This window comes from Gobius niger, assembly GCF_951799975.1.
Source record: "Gobius niger genome assembly, chromosome: 20".
Classification (NCBI taxonomy): domain Eukaryota; kingdom Metazoa; phylum Chordata; class Actinopteri; order Gobiiformes; family Gobiidae; genus Gobius; species Gobius niger.
Window position 1 is genome coordinate 10,941,713 of NC_136871.1, and position 16,285 is coordinate 10,957,997.

The 16,285-nt window shown below is 41.0% G+C and overlaps 1 protein-coding gene across 3 annotated transcripts in view; it reads right to left on the reverse strand.

The window, feature by feature from the left end:
• Positions 1-14,610, reverse strand: part of sox13 (SRY-box transcription factor 13) — a 48,113-nt gene extending 33,503 nt beyond the window's left edge. For 2 of the 3 annotated variants that reach the window (XM_079579274.1, XM_079579272.1), the window contains exon 1: positions 14,265-14,610. The gene's annotated coding sequence lies outside the window, so the exon portion shown is untranslated. Of the gene's footprint in view, positions 1-8,847; positions 8,902-14,264 lie in introns of those variants that run through there. The other variant, XM_079579273.1, reaches the window with a different exon arrangement.
• Between the last annotated feature and the right edge of the window lie 1,675 nt (positions 14,611-16,285).

The following is a 16,285-nucleotide window of genomic DNA, read 5'->3' on the forward strand; positions in this document are numbered from 1 at the left end:
GTTGGAGGAGCATTCTGCGAGTAAACGTCACTGCATTTGAGTTTTCCCTGTATTGAAAGATCACTCAAACATGCATCAATGGCTCAAAATACATCTACAAGTAGTTTATCTTGAGGGAACAACATGAACAACGAGAAATGTCCAGCAAGCCAATGTGTGTGTGTGTGTGTGTGTGTGTGTGTGTGTGTGTGTGTGTGTGTGTGTGTGTGTGTGTGTGTGTGTGTGTGTGTGTGTGTCCATATGAGCTTTGTAAGTAAGATGTATTAATAGGCTGATGACACAACTGGCCCTTCACAAAGCCCCTCAGAAAAGGAAAGAGATCGGCCTTCTTTCTTCCTTCTGCTTTTCAGAGGTACAGGTTAAAAAGCAGCCATTTTTCTTTTCATGCCCCCCCCCCCCCCCCCCCCACACACACACACACACACACACCCCGTTCATACACACACAACCACACACCCAGCCCTTCTCCTTCTCCACAACAGGCTCTGAAACAGGTCGTCTATTGTGGCAACCGGCGAAGGGCTACTGTGGCATTTATCAGAGGAGGAGGAGGAGCGGGGAAAGACAAAACACACTCCCAATAAAGAGATAGGAGCGGACAAAAAGGAAGAAAAGAAACCGAATGAAGGCCACTTTTTTCTCCTCTTTTCAAAGCCCCCGTTCCCTCACTCTATGACCGCCTCTCCCCCTCCTCGCTGCTGCTCCTTGAGGCGAGCCCGCACAAAGGAGGCTCGACCCGCACAATGCACTCTCGGCACACTTTATATCCCGGTCCCATTCAGCGCGGCTTCTTCGCGCGCACGCTCCCCAGTGTGCGTGTCTGTGCGCGGCTGTGTTTTATGGAGTTTGTAATGGTGGTGGTCTGCGTTTGCGAAGGGGCCCGGTGATCGGAGGCGTCGCTATGGAAACGCCTTTGAGCGCTAAAAGGAGCACAACAGGTGATTGAACCCGGGGCCCGAGCAGCGGCAGGAGGGTTGTATGTTAAGAGCGTGCGCTATATAGATGAGCAGCAAACAGCTCCTCGCATAGGCCTTAACCAACTCCAATAAGCGGGACGTCATGTCTGTAGGCCCCAGCGAGGGACGCGCTGCACAAGACTGAGCACACACAGAGGGCCTAACACCCTGCTGCTGCGACAGAGAGACACATGAGAAATGTCAAACTCGACTGGGAGCTCATTGAAGACTTAGCACTCAATCAACAGTCGCTTCTATAATGATGCTTTTGATGATTTTCTGTCTGTGTTGAAACATCACTAACCATGATGCATCACCATGAGTATCAAAGAAAGCTTACTTAAGGCGAGACACTGCAGGTGAATAGGGAAAAAATGTATATTTACAGATATCAATTTGAAACTTTTGCTGTAGATCACTGGCATAAATGTGAGAAAAAAATACATTGCAAGTTTTATGCCTAAAAATGCCCCAAATTTCCCATCGTTTCGGCGACGAAATCTGAATACTGGATAGAGCTACATTCAAATTTATGGTTTCATTTTATTGATAAATGAGCTACCAAGACTTGTTCAGAGGGGATCTTGGATTTCTTGTTTAGTTTTAAAATAAGCTGTTTTTTAGTGGAAAGATTTGTAAAAATGTAATTTTCGTCTTATTTTTTGACATTCAAAACTCAATAAATGGGGCTTAGGGATTAAATAATAAAAAATCCCTCTAAAAAAATCTTCCAAATATTGTTCAGTCCAAGGCTGGAAAATGTGAAGTCTTTAGGTCCGACTGACGTGGACATAGTGTCGCCACAATGACAGAAAAATGTGTTTTGAGATTAAGGCCCTTGAAATTGCATTCTCCCATATAAGTCTATGGGGGAACATTGAATCAGAGCAATATTTAAACATGTTATTGTGAAGATTAGGCATATTTTCTGTTTCCGGGTGAAAGCTTGTATGTTCAGAGACCAATTTGGCCCAAAACCTGAAAACTGAAAAAATTGAGTTTTGCCTGTAGTGTCTCCCCTTAAGGGAATAAAATGCAAGCTTTCATTTTGTTACCGATTTTTTATTGGTAACATACCCTAAAAAATGACAAACAAACATGTGTCACCTCTAGGAGCGGGACGTCTTCAGCTCGTCTCCATGGAGATGAAGACTAAAGGCAACCAAATATGACATTTCATTTAGCTAGGTCCTCATCCAAATCCATTCTTTCATTACCCACTGCAAAAATAACATTTTCTGTGTCTAGCTGGTCATTTGGAGTATGTTTTGCTGGCAACAGTAGAATCCAAAATATAACAAAGTTTTCTACAGTTTTCTACTTTTAATACCTTGCATCACATTAAAACTCCAAAGTCCTGTAGTGCCCATTCCAGAGCTGTAGGTGGCGTTGTCTAGATGAACCATCACTGCACTGCCTCACGACAAAGAAGCAGGTTTGTCTCTGTTATTTTGCCGTACAAGTGGTGAATTTGGCCGTGATCTTAAAGTTATGATTGAACATTTAAAAATATGTGTACTGTCTATTTTGACAAAGTATTTTCAAAAGCAAGCACTTTTATTTTAAAGGCACACTGCGTAACATGTTGGACTATACGCTTTTTAAGTGGTGACGTCACAGCTCTACTTCCGGGGTCATAGGTGTGTGAGAAACTACAAAAAACTCTTTAATACAACAATCAATATTTCTGAAACTCAACGGGGAGCGACAGAACATACTTATTTCTCAGACCCATTAGCCAAAAATGCCGCACCTACTGCTAAAAAAAGCATTATTTACTAAAATCAGTACTTCCGGTTTAGCGGAGATAAATGCTTACATTGCAGCAGCTACGCTAACCCCGGAAGTACCGACTTTAGTAAATAATACTTTTTTAGCAGTAGGTGCGGCATTTTTGGCTAATGAGTCTGAGAAATAAGTAGGTTCAGTAACTCCCCGTTGAGTTTCAGAAATATTGATTGTTGTATTAAAGAGTTTTTAATGTTTTTTTTTCTTGCATATTAGCTGGTATGCTAGGACCCGGAAGCGGAAACATGCTCCTAATGACCAGCTCAACACAGAAAATGCTATTTTTGCAGTGGGTTGTCAAAGAATGGATCTGCATGAGAAAATAACCTGTTTAAATCTCAGATTCTGCTGCCTTTAGTCGACATCTCCATGGAGACAAGCTGGAAACGTCCCCACTCCTGGTAAAGTTACCGTCATGTCTTAGGAGAGGTGAGCCGCTCACAAAGGCACATGTTTGTTTGTACATTTGGGTATTTTTCAATGAACAATATCAATTTTCTTCATTGGGTGAAATGTTGCACTGTGTGGCTTTAAGTAAAAAATGTCACTGTTAATCTGAATATTTTGAACAGAAGTATCTCTATACTAAGCATGAAGAACGTTGGTCTTCGGACACTGAAACAAGTCAAATTAAGCAAACTAGTATAAATCTGGCATGACCTTGTGTTCGATTTCTTTTTTTTTTTTTTTTGAGAAAATGTACAATCCCCACAAAACATTTCCGGCTCTGTAGATCTGGGAGTTGTTTTATTCACTTTTAGTTTTCATTATCAAGTAGTCATAACTTTCTCAGCTGCAGAGTCATCATGCTCTAAGATCTAGGTTTGAGCTGGTCCCATAAGGATGTTTCTAAAAATGATTAATAAGTGATAGTGAAGACAGGTGGGTCTGTTGTTGTCATTGTGTTGCATAAAAACAAACAGACGAACATGCAAAGGTAATGTGTAGTGAAGACAGGTGGGTCTGTTGTTGTCATTGTGTTGCATAAAAACAAACAGACGAACATGCAAAGGTAATGTTGCGTTTTTGCTAGTCCAATCACTTTATGCAAATGTGTCACCTGCTATGGATGCACTGTACCCAGAGGCAGGTAGTGCTTGAGTAGTTTAACCATATTACTTTTTACTTCTACTTGAGTAACAATACAATGAAGCATTTTGGTCACTACTTTTAACTTCTTCTTGAGTAAAATTATTATTATTTTTTATTTATATGTAAAGTTACTCATGCTTGAGGACATTATTACCACCTCTGACTGTACCTTGTTGTTGCTTTACTGTTCTGTAGTGGTGGCCTTAAACACATTTCACTCTGCGTGGTTTCACCCATTATCAGTTCAACTACAGGAAAAGGCAGAGCAGATGGGGAGATGCCACGTTTGCGAAAGAACACAAAGTCAAACAATATTTTTCGTAAAACAAAAGAAGAAACTGAATCAACTAATAATGGTAAGTTCAGCAGGGTAATATTCGAAAGCCAATGCAAATGTGTCCACGAACAACGGTCTTGATTCATTTGCAAGTGACCGCACACAGAGCTATAGTAGATCCTATTGTTTTTACTTTTCAGCCTTAAGTTTTTTCTTTTTTTTTTCTTTTACACGTCATGTAAATCAAACAGGAAACATGTCCCCAAGCATCAATAGGGCAGTTGTGCCTTCTCCCGATCAGGGATTGAAATAAACAAAATGTGGTTGCGCAAGCTTTACAATGAGTGAACAAAAACAGAGAGCAGTTCAGGGCAACATGCAAACAGACAGACGCATATTGGGATCAGTGTGACACGTGGAGAGCTTTTTTCAGTTAATGTGAACACCAACAAACCTGATGATTATGCACAGGCTTTACAACAGCCACATGTGGTCGACGAATGACTGAAAATAACATTTTTCATTGAAATAGCCTTTAAATATTATATAACACTGACCAGTTACAATATTTGGTAACGCTTTATATTAAGGTGTGCTCATTAAGTATTAATAAGGTACTAATAATTATCAATAATATACTTGTAAAGTATTAACATACTGCTTATTATACTTGTATCTGTTAACATACTAATAGGCCATTAATAATACGCTTATTCATAGCCAACCCTAAACTTAACCCTAACCTTAAAGGAGCTATACCTGATTGTACAAAGAAACAGGGTCACTCAAATTTCAAATAGCTATTTTCTGGTCCAAACTCATCTCAAACTTTCCTAGTGCATTTACAACATCAAAATTCGTCACAGGGACTGAGTTTAAACCAGGTTTCACAACTTTCAGGAGGAAAACTGTCACTTCACTGTACAAAATGCCTACTAGCCTGACATTTTATGACTGTTAAAAAGGCTTAAAAAACAGTGTTTTTTGGATAAATGTCTGCTTTTACCATATACTAGAGGACAAAACAAATTTTATATCAATAACAGAAAATTCAAAATAAATCAAGGGTAGCTCCTTTAAAGGGACTATACAGAGTTTAAAAATGTTAAAATCCTGCATTTTCCTCCCCCTACATGTTCAAAACGGTGTTAATTCGGGTCCGCATTGCCGTCGTGCACGCCCTTAATATAGAAAGTGCAGTTACACGTATGACCTGAGGTGGCAGTAGTGAGTATAAAATGGCAAACTTCCATCTATCCCCTTTAACTCTAACCCTAAAATGATTACTGATGCTTATTCATACTTAATGAGCACACCTTAATCTAAAGTGATGCCCAATATCGTTTCTTTCCTACAGATGCTGTGAAATCATATAAGAAATCATAATTTAGATATCTGCTTTCAGTATAATTTTCATTTGTGTGAGCTGTATTCAGTGTTGGGGGCAGTGCTTCATTTGAACGCATTCCCCCAATTTTCCATTTTTCAGGGTAAAGGATCTGGGAAATATTTAAGAGGATCCGGCAAAGATTTGATCTGATATAATGGTATTTAATGAGAGTGTTCTGGCAAATGTATATATATATAACTAAGGAATATAACATTTTACTACAGGAATATATTAGTTATTACAATTCAAGTACAAGTTCATTTAAATGCATGAAGGACAAAATGCCAAACTCCCCCCAAATAAAATGTAGCACCAAAGCAAGTTGGAGGTCGGTGTATAAGATCTGCAGTTGTATGTCGGAAATGTCATCAAAACAAAACTCGAGAGAAAGGGGAAAGTGAAGGAAATGGAAATCTTTGACCGCACCTTTGCTCGGTGGCATTATGATCATTTTCAGTTTTTATTTTGCCAAAAGTAACTCAGAAGTAACTCAAAGTGGTGCAATTTAGCTACATTGGTATCACTTTATTATACAGTACCTTGACACATTGCACCTAACTAAATTCAGCACAATGTCATTTGCTCTGTAACAATCTGTAATATATTGTTGCCTATGGGTTAAATACACAATGGAATAACTTGTATTAGTACTTTGTAGGTACATAATGTAATAGGACACTTAGGGTGAGGGCTTACAGTTAGAGTTATGTCTTATTACGTTATGTACATACAAACTACAAATACATGTTATTCCATTGTGTATCTAACCCATAGGTACAAGTTATTACACATTGTTTCAGAGCACATTACATTGTACTAAATCTAATTACGTACAATGTATCAAGGCTAGTGTAAAATAAAGTGTTCCCGCTACATTTTTTAAAACAGTAATATGTAATGCAAAAACATTACATTTTAAAGCTGTAACTACTAACATAGAATAAGTCATTTGCCCAACGCTGGCTGTATTATATTATACATGTATAAAAGCACATTTAGCCAGGCAATGACTTTTCGAGCTGAGATGTTCAAGTGCGTAGACAATGGTGCGTCCTGTTCATTCACGTCCGCAACAATATGCGGCGCCTTTATGGGAACAGTCAGGAGGACAAAGCCGAGTGTACTTAATGCACTTTTGACAAATATAACGCCACAAAGACACACATACCACACAACAAAAGCTCCCATCTCGCTCAGTGTTTAATCAAACACACCTCATACTCAGTCCTGTAGGAGCATGTATCTAACGTGCACCCACCCTGCCCTCTTCACATGCACGCAGCGCTGCAGGACGTCCCGCTCCAGGCTCCTTAAGAGAAAAGTGCACGCTGAGGAACTTTTCAACTCTTTCTTCTTAATGTGTTTTCATCTATTGCTTTTTTACTTAGGTATTATAGTTTAATCTCTATATAATCCCTAAATTTGAATTTCTTTGTTGCATGACTGACTTGAGTTCATTCTAGTGGGACTTGAAGCTGTCAGTTCTTACATATTGGAAACTTGAGAATGACAACCACATCCTAATCAAACACCGACCATTTGACTCGTACTAATCAATAAAGATTAAAAAGTGATAATTCTCTTGTTTAAGCCATTTTAAAGCAAACACCAAACACACAGTCAAAGTTCATTTCTTTGACTCACAGTTTAGAGAATGTTGTGAGCTGATTAAATGGTTTATTTAATAGTTTCTTTGTACAACTATTTTCTGAATTATTTTAAAATCTATTGTAAAAGCCGTGTCCGCTTACTAACCACAAAACAACAAACTAAATATTTTTAATAGAAAGTGGTTTCAGCCTGTGAGAAATTGAATAGAACGTAATGCGCACAGGGGGCAATGACCGTGACAGTCTGAGAATCTTTGAAGGTGAATAAAGGTTTTGAGACGCGGTATTGATACGGATTCTGAAAACAATAGAGTTAAAACCAGACGAGACTGAATGTGTCGCTTCGTGACTTCATTTTGATGAACAGAGTTACTGACGTGCATCTTTGACTTTCACAAATGGCACGTCTTCAAATAAGTCGTCACTAAAGTGAATATGTTTCAACCAAAATTCCAATTACTTTAACTTTTAATTCAGTTAACAAATCGAGTGGATTTAAAAATACAGATACCTTCTCTAAAAAGTCCAAAAGATAAGCAACAAGTGGGAAAGAATGTCTAAACAGTTTCAACATTCGATTACATTTTAAGATACTTTTATACTTTACTGAATAGTATTTTACACTGACAAATAGTGGTCAGGGTAACCGCATGGTGCATAATCCACGGCTTTGACAAAGGGAGAAAAAGTTGTGCCTTTGACTTATCAGCGGAGGAGCACAATATATCGTCTACAACAGGGGTAGGCAACATCAGGCCCGCGGGCCAAATCCGGCCCACCAGCACAGAACCTCTGGCCCCACCTTGATTTTGAGAAATATTATTATAAAAATAAAAGGTCAAATACAAAAACTACTCTAAAACTGCGAGAAATAGTCAGTATTATAAAAATGTCCTGGCAGAACATACCACGGCATATATAATATAAAACAGGGATTCTCAACTGGTGGGTTGGGACGCAAAAGTGGGTCGCGAGTCTATTAGGAACTTTCATTCAATATTTTCCATCTGAAACTGCACGGAAACGCTAACAGAGTCTGTTAAAATAAATATTATTGGGTTGTTTTGATCAGAGTTTCAGTCTTAAAGGCAAATCTACTGCTTGTTTAACAAGAATGTGTGTGGAAAATACAATATTTTATGTGATATATGACAAATTACAATTTTTTTGGGGTTGCGGCTTGTCATTGAAGTAATGTGGGCTCCCGAAGCCAAACCACCTGAGAACCACTGATGTAAAACATTGACAATTGCAGAAAGAAGTTCTTTACTTTAGGCTACAATGGTGAGGTTTGATGTTGCCAAACCCTGGTCTACAAGATCATATCGAAATCGGGTTAGTATCGAGTATATCTCCAATGTTAATAAAAAATGCTAATAATTGATTATGTTATGTAAATGTATATTGAATTGAACATGGGGTAGGCACTTATAAGCTTATTGCTTCAGCCTACACCATTTTGAGCATCCACACTGTATGAATTTTGGAAGATACGATGAATGTAAAATTGCTGAAAAAATTAGAAACCAACTTAAAAGTGGCAAAAACTGCTGCTAAAAAATAATTGATGTGTGGTCCTTCTCACATATTTCTGTTTGCACAATATCGTCTCATCCTTGTTATCGAGAAAATCCCCCAAACTATTGAGATAATCCTTTAGGTCAATATCGCCCAGCCCTGTATTATAATGGCGGCAAAGTCATTAGCATGAATCAAACGGTGTTCGTCACTTACCTAACCTTTTCTTATATGGTCTGAGCTGCACAAGGATCTTTATTCATCTGCCGCCACTTCCACAGTGCCCTATCTCTTTGAGAAGTGTGCGCTTTATTGAGCACAGGGCCAGCTCTGTGCGTTTCCTGCTCACGCGGCAGCCTCCACATCAGCAACAGGTGGAAAGTAGAGGTGTTACAAAGAAGAAGCAACAACATTGACCCTTTTTAATTTTATGGCTAGACCTCCATAAGAGCTCTTTCGTGTCTTATTTGCGTTATGCGTGTGAAGAGTCACCTCAGCCAATCTGATAAAGTGTTTTTTTGTTCTGTTTTTTTTTTTTTTTCGTGAAGTGAACTGGAGCGCGGGGCAGTCTTCAGTTCCATTTCAATGATGTTGATGCAAACAGAAAGACAAAGAAGCTATAGGGAGATGAGTCAAAGTGCTCAGTAAGTTTGTGTGATGTGTTGAAGCGCTTTTTGATGTTGGGGGGGGCAACGTTTTGAAAAAGAAAACTGAGGAACTCTTCCTGATTAAAAATGGTGTAACTACGTGTTCAGGGTTTCTCCATTTCAATGCCATTTTAATGCGTAAATGCTAAAACCCCAGCATATTTAATTTCACAAGATTTGTAAACATTCACTAAAACAGGGGAACGAGGGGAAATTTTAGATCCAAAAAAAATCACGCTTGATTTTGTCTCACATAATGCAAAATATGGCATTATTGTTGAATAAGCATTAGATAAGCCACAAGAGCTGACATGATGATGAAAACAAGCCGATAACAGTCATTTTGACAGACTCAGATAATGTTGTTTTACTTTTTCAGATGATAAGTATCTCAAGAAATGGCTCACAACCTACCAGTTGAGAACTAACTAATATATGCTAAAATACTGTACCTAATAACTGCAGTCTTTGTCATTTGTCATATGTGACCATTACATTACAACAACATGAAAAGTATCGAAGTCAAACCATTTACAATCTCCATAATATTCTTTGTTGGCTTCCTTCAATTCGGCTTAAAGTAGTAAATGTTGGTGACACCTGAGAGCTCTGAAGCTCGTATGGTCAGAACCTAAGGACACTGGTTTGGTTTCTGTGGACGCTGCAGACAATGCTCTGCTGCTTTATTTAAACATGACATGGCTTTGTGATTGGCCCGGTCTCATAATGCTTTCTCTCCCTCACATACACACACAACTGTACATACACACGCTATTGTAGTCCGCAGTGTTTGTCTGTGCAGAGAGGCTCAATAGGATCCACTGAACAATGGCAGGAGGATACAGGGGTCAGGAGCGGACTGATGGACGCAGGAAGTGCACATACATCTTGCTCAGATTATTGCTGCTGCTTCAAAAGGGATTGTAATATTGTAACTAGATCAAGGACTGAAGGTTGGTTAGGGCTGCTCAATATATCTGCAAATCACTGAGGTCTTCTATGTGCCTGACATCAACACATTGTGTAACTCTTTTACATATGTGCAAAAGTTAGCAAAATTTAGGTTGCGTTCACACTTGAAGTGAGCCAACTTTCCAGACAAACTAAGCAGAATTTCTTAGGAAGTACATCAGGATTCGCTTCAAGTGTGAACACATCCTTAGTTCAATTTTAGCCTCGTTTTAGTCCTGATTTAGTTTTTGTAAGACTCATATGCATTTTATTTTATAGAAAAAGGAAAAACTGAAACTGGTCATGAACGTCACATTGAATGGTGGAACGTATATAAACACCGACAACACTGCTCCAACACTGCCTGTTGTGTTTGCTCTTTCGTAACACGTCTGATAAAGATTAATATATGGGGAAAAAATAAATAAAAAACCTTTGCTTATCAACATCACGCATTATAGTTTTAATTCAGAAGAATATCATCAAAGGCCATTCTGTAGTTTTCTGTAAATAAAAGGACTTTAACGCTGCTAGTCAGAGTAGTTGGAAACGCTTGAAAAAAATATATATATAAAATGGACTTGTTTTTTATAATTATGTCTCACTTCTCATGCAAGAAGTTTAGCACTGGTGGAAAAAAAATGGATGTTTAGTATGTAGAACTCCTGAGGGGAGGAGCTAGACATGCCGTGAGCCCTCCCTTATTATTTACACATTTACACAATGACGCATTCTTGTCCCATTAATTAGATTCAACCTGCCTCTCATTTACAACAACCTTTTCAGACCCAAACCACAACAACAAAGACAATACCACGGCCATAAAGATAATGCTAAAGAGCCTCAGGTGACCATTGACAGAGCAACAGGACAACAGGCCATAAACAAACCAAAACCTTTCTTATTTAAAGAAAATGAGAGGGGCTAAGAGCACATAGAACTCTACCCCTCAGGACTCAGGCGGGGGCATCTTCTGACCATTATGAAGTTCAGAGTGGACAAAGCTTGTGGGCTTAGCTGCCAAAGTCTTTTCCTGATGACTACTTTTTGCTATTGTTAAGTACATCTGGACAACTAAGGACGAATCCATTTTTGTGGAGTTCAGAAATGTTGAATAATGTTTTATAATATATTTGTTATGGAAATTACCCTTTCAATGTTAACATCACCCTGAAAATTAGCATAACTTGTTATATGACCTGGTATAAAAGGCCGTACCTCTCTCCCGTTCGAGGTTTATCTGTATTGTCCCCTGTCCCTGTTTTAAAATAAACTGAACTAAAATGTTAAGAAAAATAGACAAAAAAGGACTTATTTGATTCTGTTTTGCTAAAGACGACTGAGCTGGAATTGTTCTGTATTGTATTATGTGAAAGGGAGATGTGCCAAAAAAATCCAATATTTCCGACATAATTAATGACATTGATCATCCCAGTGACCAGCGATGTGAAGCTTTTGCAGTGAAGCGAGCTCTGATATGGACTGGGTCACCTTTGCCCCCCAATGAACCCATTCACCTGCACTCGCGCTCACAAGACAGAGGCAGATGTCAGGGGTCAGGGACGGCGAGCCTAAGCTTCCCTCAACACCGCCATCCCCTGTCAGATAGCGAAAAGCTGCTCTACAAATGATTACGTGCGCGTGATCCATTAGGGCTTCACAAAATATGTTATCGCAAGTTCGCAACATTCGGTGATGCAATATCTGTGTTTAAGGGCACTCATGTTGAAGATATAGTATTTCAGAGTAGCTCAGGTTGTCTTGTACCCGGAAGATCGGCGGTTCGAAAGCCGGGTGCAAGCTGTGTGTCCTTGGGCAAGACACTGAGCCTGAATAGAAATGTCTGATGAAGGGCATGTGGCCCGAAACGTCACATGGTGTAATTATAGATGTCTTTTTGGGAGTTCCAATGGCCGTGCGGACCATTTTTCATTTCTCAATTAAGAGTACGAAAGGGTTAGGGGTGTACGGCCATGAGCCCCTATAGCCTGTCCGTCCATGGGAGTGGATCTCTCATTCTGTGGTTCTCCCCGAGGTTTCTTTTTTTCTCCCACTGGGTTTTTCAGTTTTTCTTCACCGTGCCAGAGAGTTTAAGGACAGGGGACACCCAGTGCGGCTCGTCACCACCTGCTGCTGACGTTTATTTGGACATTATGTTTGCCTGGAGACTTCATTTGCCTGAACTTTACATTGTCTTGTTTACGGTTTTGTTTGATTGCTTTTAATGTTTGTACAGTTCTGTGAGGCAACTCCCGCTGTGATGTTGATTCACCATTGATTCATGGTTAATCCATTTATTGAGATCATGTGCTTCATCAATTAATTAATCGGTATTCTGTTTGCAAGTGTAATGAAACGGCACCATCGCAGAATTATGGGCAGACAAGCACACAATTTGACGAACTGATTCTTCGGATGAAAACAAGTCTGTATTGTGTCTTTCTTTGGACAATCATCCAGGATTTTTTGTGATGATTCATGATTTTATTGTAAAACAAAAAAGCAATGTTTCTATAAAATGTAAAGTAAAATTACATTTAACTCAATTGTTCAAGGTTAGTTTGTACAGAAGCCAGATACAATGAACTAGATGTGTGCCTTTACTATTGAAAACCAGAAACCTCCATTTAAATGGTAAGTGTTGGTCTGAAACCTTCTCCAGTAGAGTCTGAGGTTGAGGTCATGGATCACAAGTATATCTTCTGTTAGAGAAATGTCTCATTCGGGGACAAAACATATATCCAACTTGTTTTTGTTGTCCAAATGTACCTGAGTAATTGTATAGTTTTATCAGGTCTTCGAACAGGGCAATGCTAGGCCGAATAAGATTAGCTATCAGAGAAAATTCATCAAAGGTAATGGTGAAGCTTGGTATAAGTGGCGGCAGCCGTGGGGGGTCTCGAGATGGGAGCAAGGAGGAGCGGGGAGATTGACGGGACAGAAAGGTCAGGGACTCCCCGCTGACGGACAGCTTTGTACGCAGCCAGTCACTGCAGAGACGTGCACGCACTAATGTACACACGCACAAGCGCGCACATAGGCTGAATGTTCACGACATTCAGCCTATGTGCGCTGGACACAGGTCTGTGCAGAGCAGCAGAAGATCACCTCTGCAATGCCCTCTATGCATTATGGGGACACCCCAGTTTAGCACACAGGGGCTGGTCAGGACACCCATGACTGTATGGTCAACATTAAACTTACATAGAAAGAATGGAAAGTTGAATGAACAAGACGTGAAACAGATTCAATATGTGAAATTATTAAACTGAAGTCTAACTCCACCTTATGATTCATAACCATGCTCGATCATTTTTCCTCAGCAAGAATCATCTTAAAACCATCTCTAGAATGTTATTATACTAAAGAGGCCTCACCTAAACCAGGACTGAAATGAGGACTTGAACATCCAAAGACTTTTGAGAGCCCTACATCTCTGCCCATTCATACAACTTCTTCATTCATGTTTCTTTGTTGTGCTACATTTGGTCCAAGAACATTCCCAAATAAAAACCAAGCTCAAAGGTGAAAAAAGGAAGACATGCAAAAACGCCAAATCCCTCAAACACTTTCTTTGCAAATCGCGTTTGCTAAAGTTCCTCCATCAGGCCCCCACCGCTTCCCTCTTCTCCAATGAGAGCGCTTTAATGACCGCGTTGTCCACGGCGCATCACCTACAACACAGCCACAACCGGCACAACAAAGTGGGCGCTGAAAGCTTCGGTGAACCTGCAGAAATAGCCCTGCCTGACAACGTCTTCATCCCCTTCTATTCCCTGAACCAAAACTGTGAGGTTGATTAACGAGGGGGGGATAAAGAGTGAGGTGCGTGATGATGAATGACAACACACGGGAGACAATAAAGTTTACAATGCACAACGGGGCAAACGGGGGCCAACCTTGACATTTGTGGTGATTGACGGATCTATCAGGGCACCCTTCAGTGACAGCTCGACCGAGAAGAAACAACTGCGAGCAACACTTGCACATAAAGCACATGTTTTCCAAGTTGACACGCTTGAAGGTTGTACTCACCAGTCCCGGTGCGCCCCGACTTCGGAAGAAAAAGAGAAGAAGAAAAAAAGAAAAAAACTTTCGTCCTCCTCCTCTTCTGTGTCTCTCCCGCTTAATTACTCACCGCATGCAAAGCAAAGCGCAGTGGTGGCTTTTTTTTTGTGGGGAGGGGGCAGAGTCTGGAGCCCCGAGGTCCGTCAGGGCAAAGGGGAAGGGGAAGGGGAGGGGGGGTCAGCCTCAGGAGAGAGAAGAAACAGAAGAAGAAGAAGAAGCAGAAGAAGTGATGGCCCCGGGTATGGCTACTTTGACGCGCGGACACGCAGGGCAGAGCGAACCGAAAGTGTCACCCGTGCGCAAATTGTTTGGGAGCTCCACACTCGCGCGCGCACTCCCGGTGACTTGTGCTCTCTCCGTGGCTCTCCTCCACTCACCGCCAGAGCGCTCTCCCCGGCGCTCACCTCCCACTTAAAGGGAGAGGACGGATTTCCAGGTTGAGCCGATGGAGAAGGGGAGGGAGGGAGGGAGGGAGACGGGTGGGGGGGCATACAGCTAAATGCCAACGTAACGTGCGTGCAACTTTTCTAAGACAATCAATCAACTGCAAAACTTGAACTGTGGGTAGGTATAAGCATTGTTTCAGATTGAGTTTCTTGCAGCTGTGCAGGGCAGGCGGGCAGGATTTGTTTCTTTCCGAAAGGACAAACAAATGTATCACGCAAACGTTCACCTTATCAAACTTCAGAATGTCCGAAGTTTTATCACTAAAGCAACAAGTGATCTTAATTTTAGCCCAGCGTGGAAGCCCATTGTGCTACTTTGTGCCTCTGCAATTGTTACCTCTGCAACGACCTCAGGGCAGTACATTGTATATTTCTCTGATGTGGGTGCAGTGGTTCAGCAAAAAACAAAAAGAATCATCATGGATCTGAATGAATGAAAAATTCCATGGCAAGAAACCTTTAAATGAACGTCGTCCCATGTATCATATGACCCTCGGATTTCTTCACTAGTGTTGATCTCTTATCATTTTGTAAACTGCCAAAGTGTGCCTGTGCCAAAAATTATGAATACGTAAAGTGATTTGTGACTGTTTTCAAAGTTTATAACATTCATCGTTGTCGTCACGAGGCATATTCAGTAATTGTGTTCAATCTATGCAAGGAGCCATGACACAGAGGGAGGCTTTGGAGAGAAACCGGCTTTGTCAAAAATGTGCCAAAGAACAAGTGAAGACCTCATAGGAAGAGTGAAGAAAAGGCTGGATAAAGAAAGACGTGTGGAGGTCATGGGAGAGCGCCCGGTGAGCAGATAAAGGGGGGTGCGGCTCTGTGGGGACGCAGGGAGAGGACAGGAGAGGTGGAAAGAAGAAGAAGGAGAAGAGAGAGAGTGGGGGAAAGAGACAGGAGTGACAGAGGTCCACGAGGAGAGAGCGAGCGAGTGAGGGAGAGGCAGAGAGGACCTGGCGCTGCGTTGGGAGCTGATGTGCCATTTCTAATCCCCCTGTTCGTGGCTTTGTGCCGTGGCCCAGCAGGAAGTGGGAGCTGGGCAGACAACAATTAACAAAAGAGCTGTGAAGAATACAATTAGCCATCAATGGCCAACCACGGGCCTTTGTGCCTGTCGCCATGGAAACGGCACAACACCACTATAGCCAGATTACAAAACCTCTCCTGCACTTCTCCCTTTCTCCCGGTTTTACCCTTTGATTCCCGTTTCTTTGAGATTGTGCACTGATCTGCCTGACTGACGTGAGCACTTGAATGTGTTCAGACTTTACAGCTATATCTCAGAGTAAACTGTCCAGCCGGGCCGGGGTGATTCTTCTCCGCAGTGACAGGTGGAGGCCCTGAAGTGCACCTCGCCTTAAGGATGGGCATCGCTGAAACACGAGCCTTTGCGTTGGAGCAGCAGCTCTAGTCCAAGTTCCTCCAGGGTAGTGGATGTTTAAAGTGACACCAAAAATGTACTGTATTTAACTTCCGCCGTAACCAAGTTCATTTTCTACAGTTCAGCTTTACCCAAATCCATAAGGTCGCAGCCTA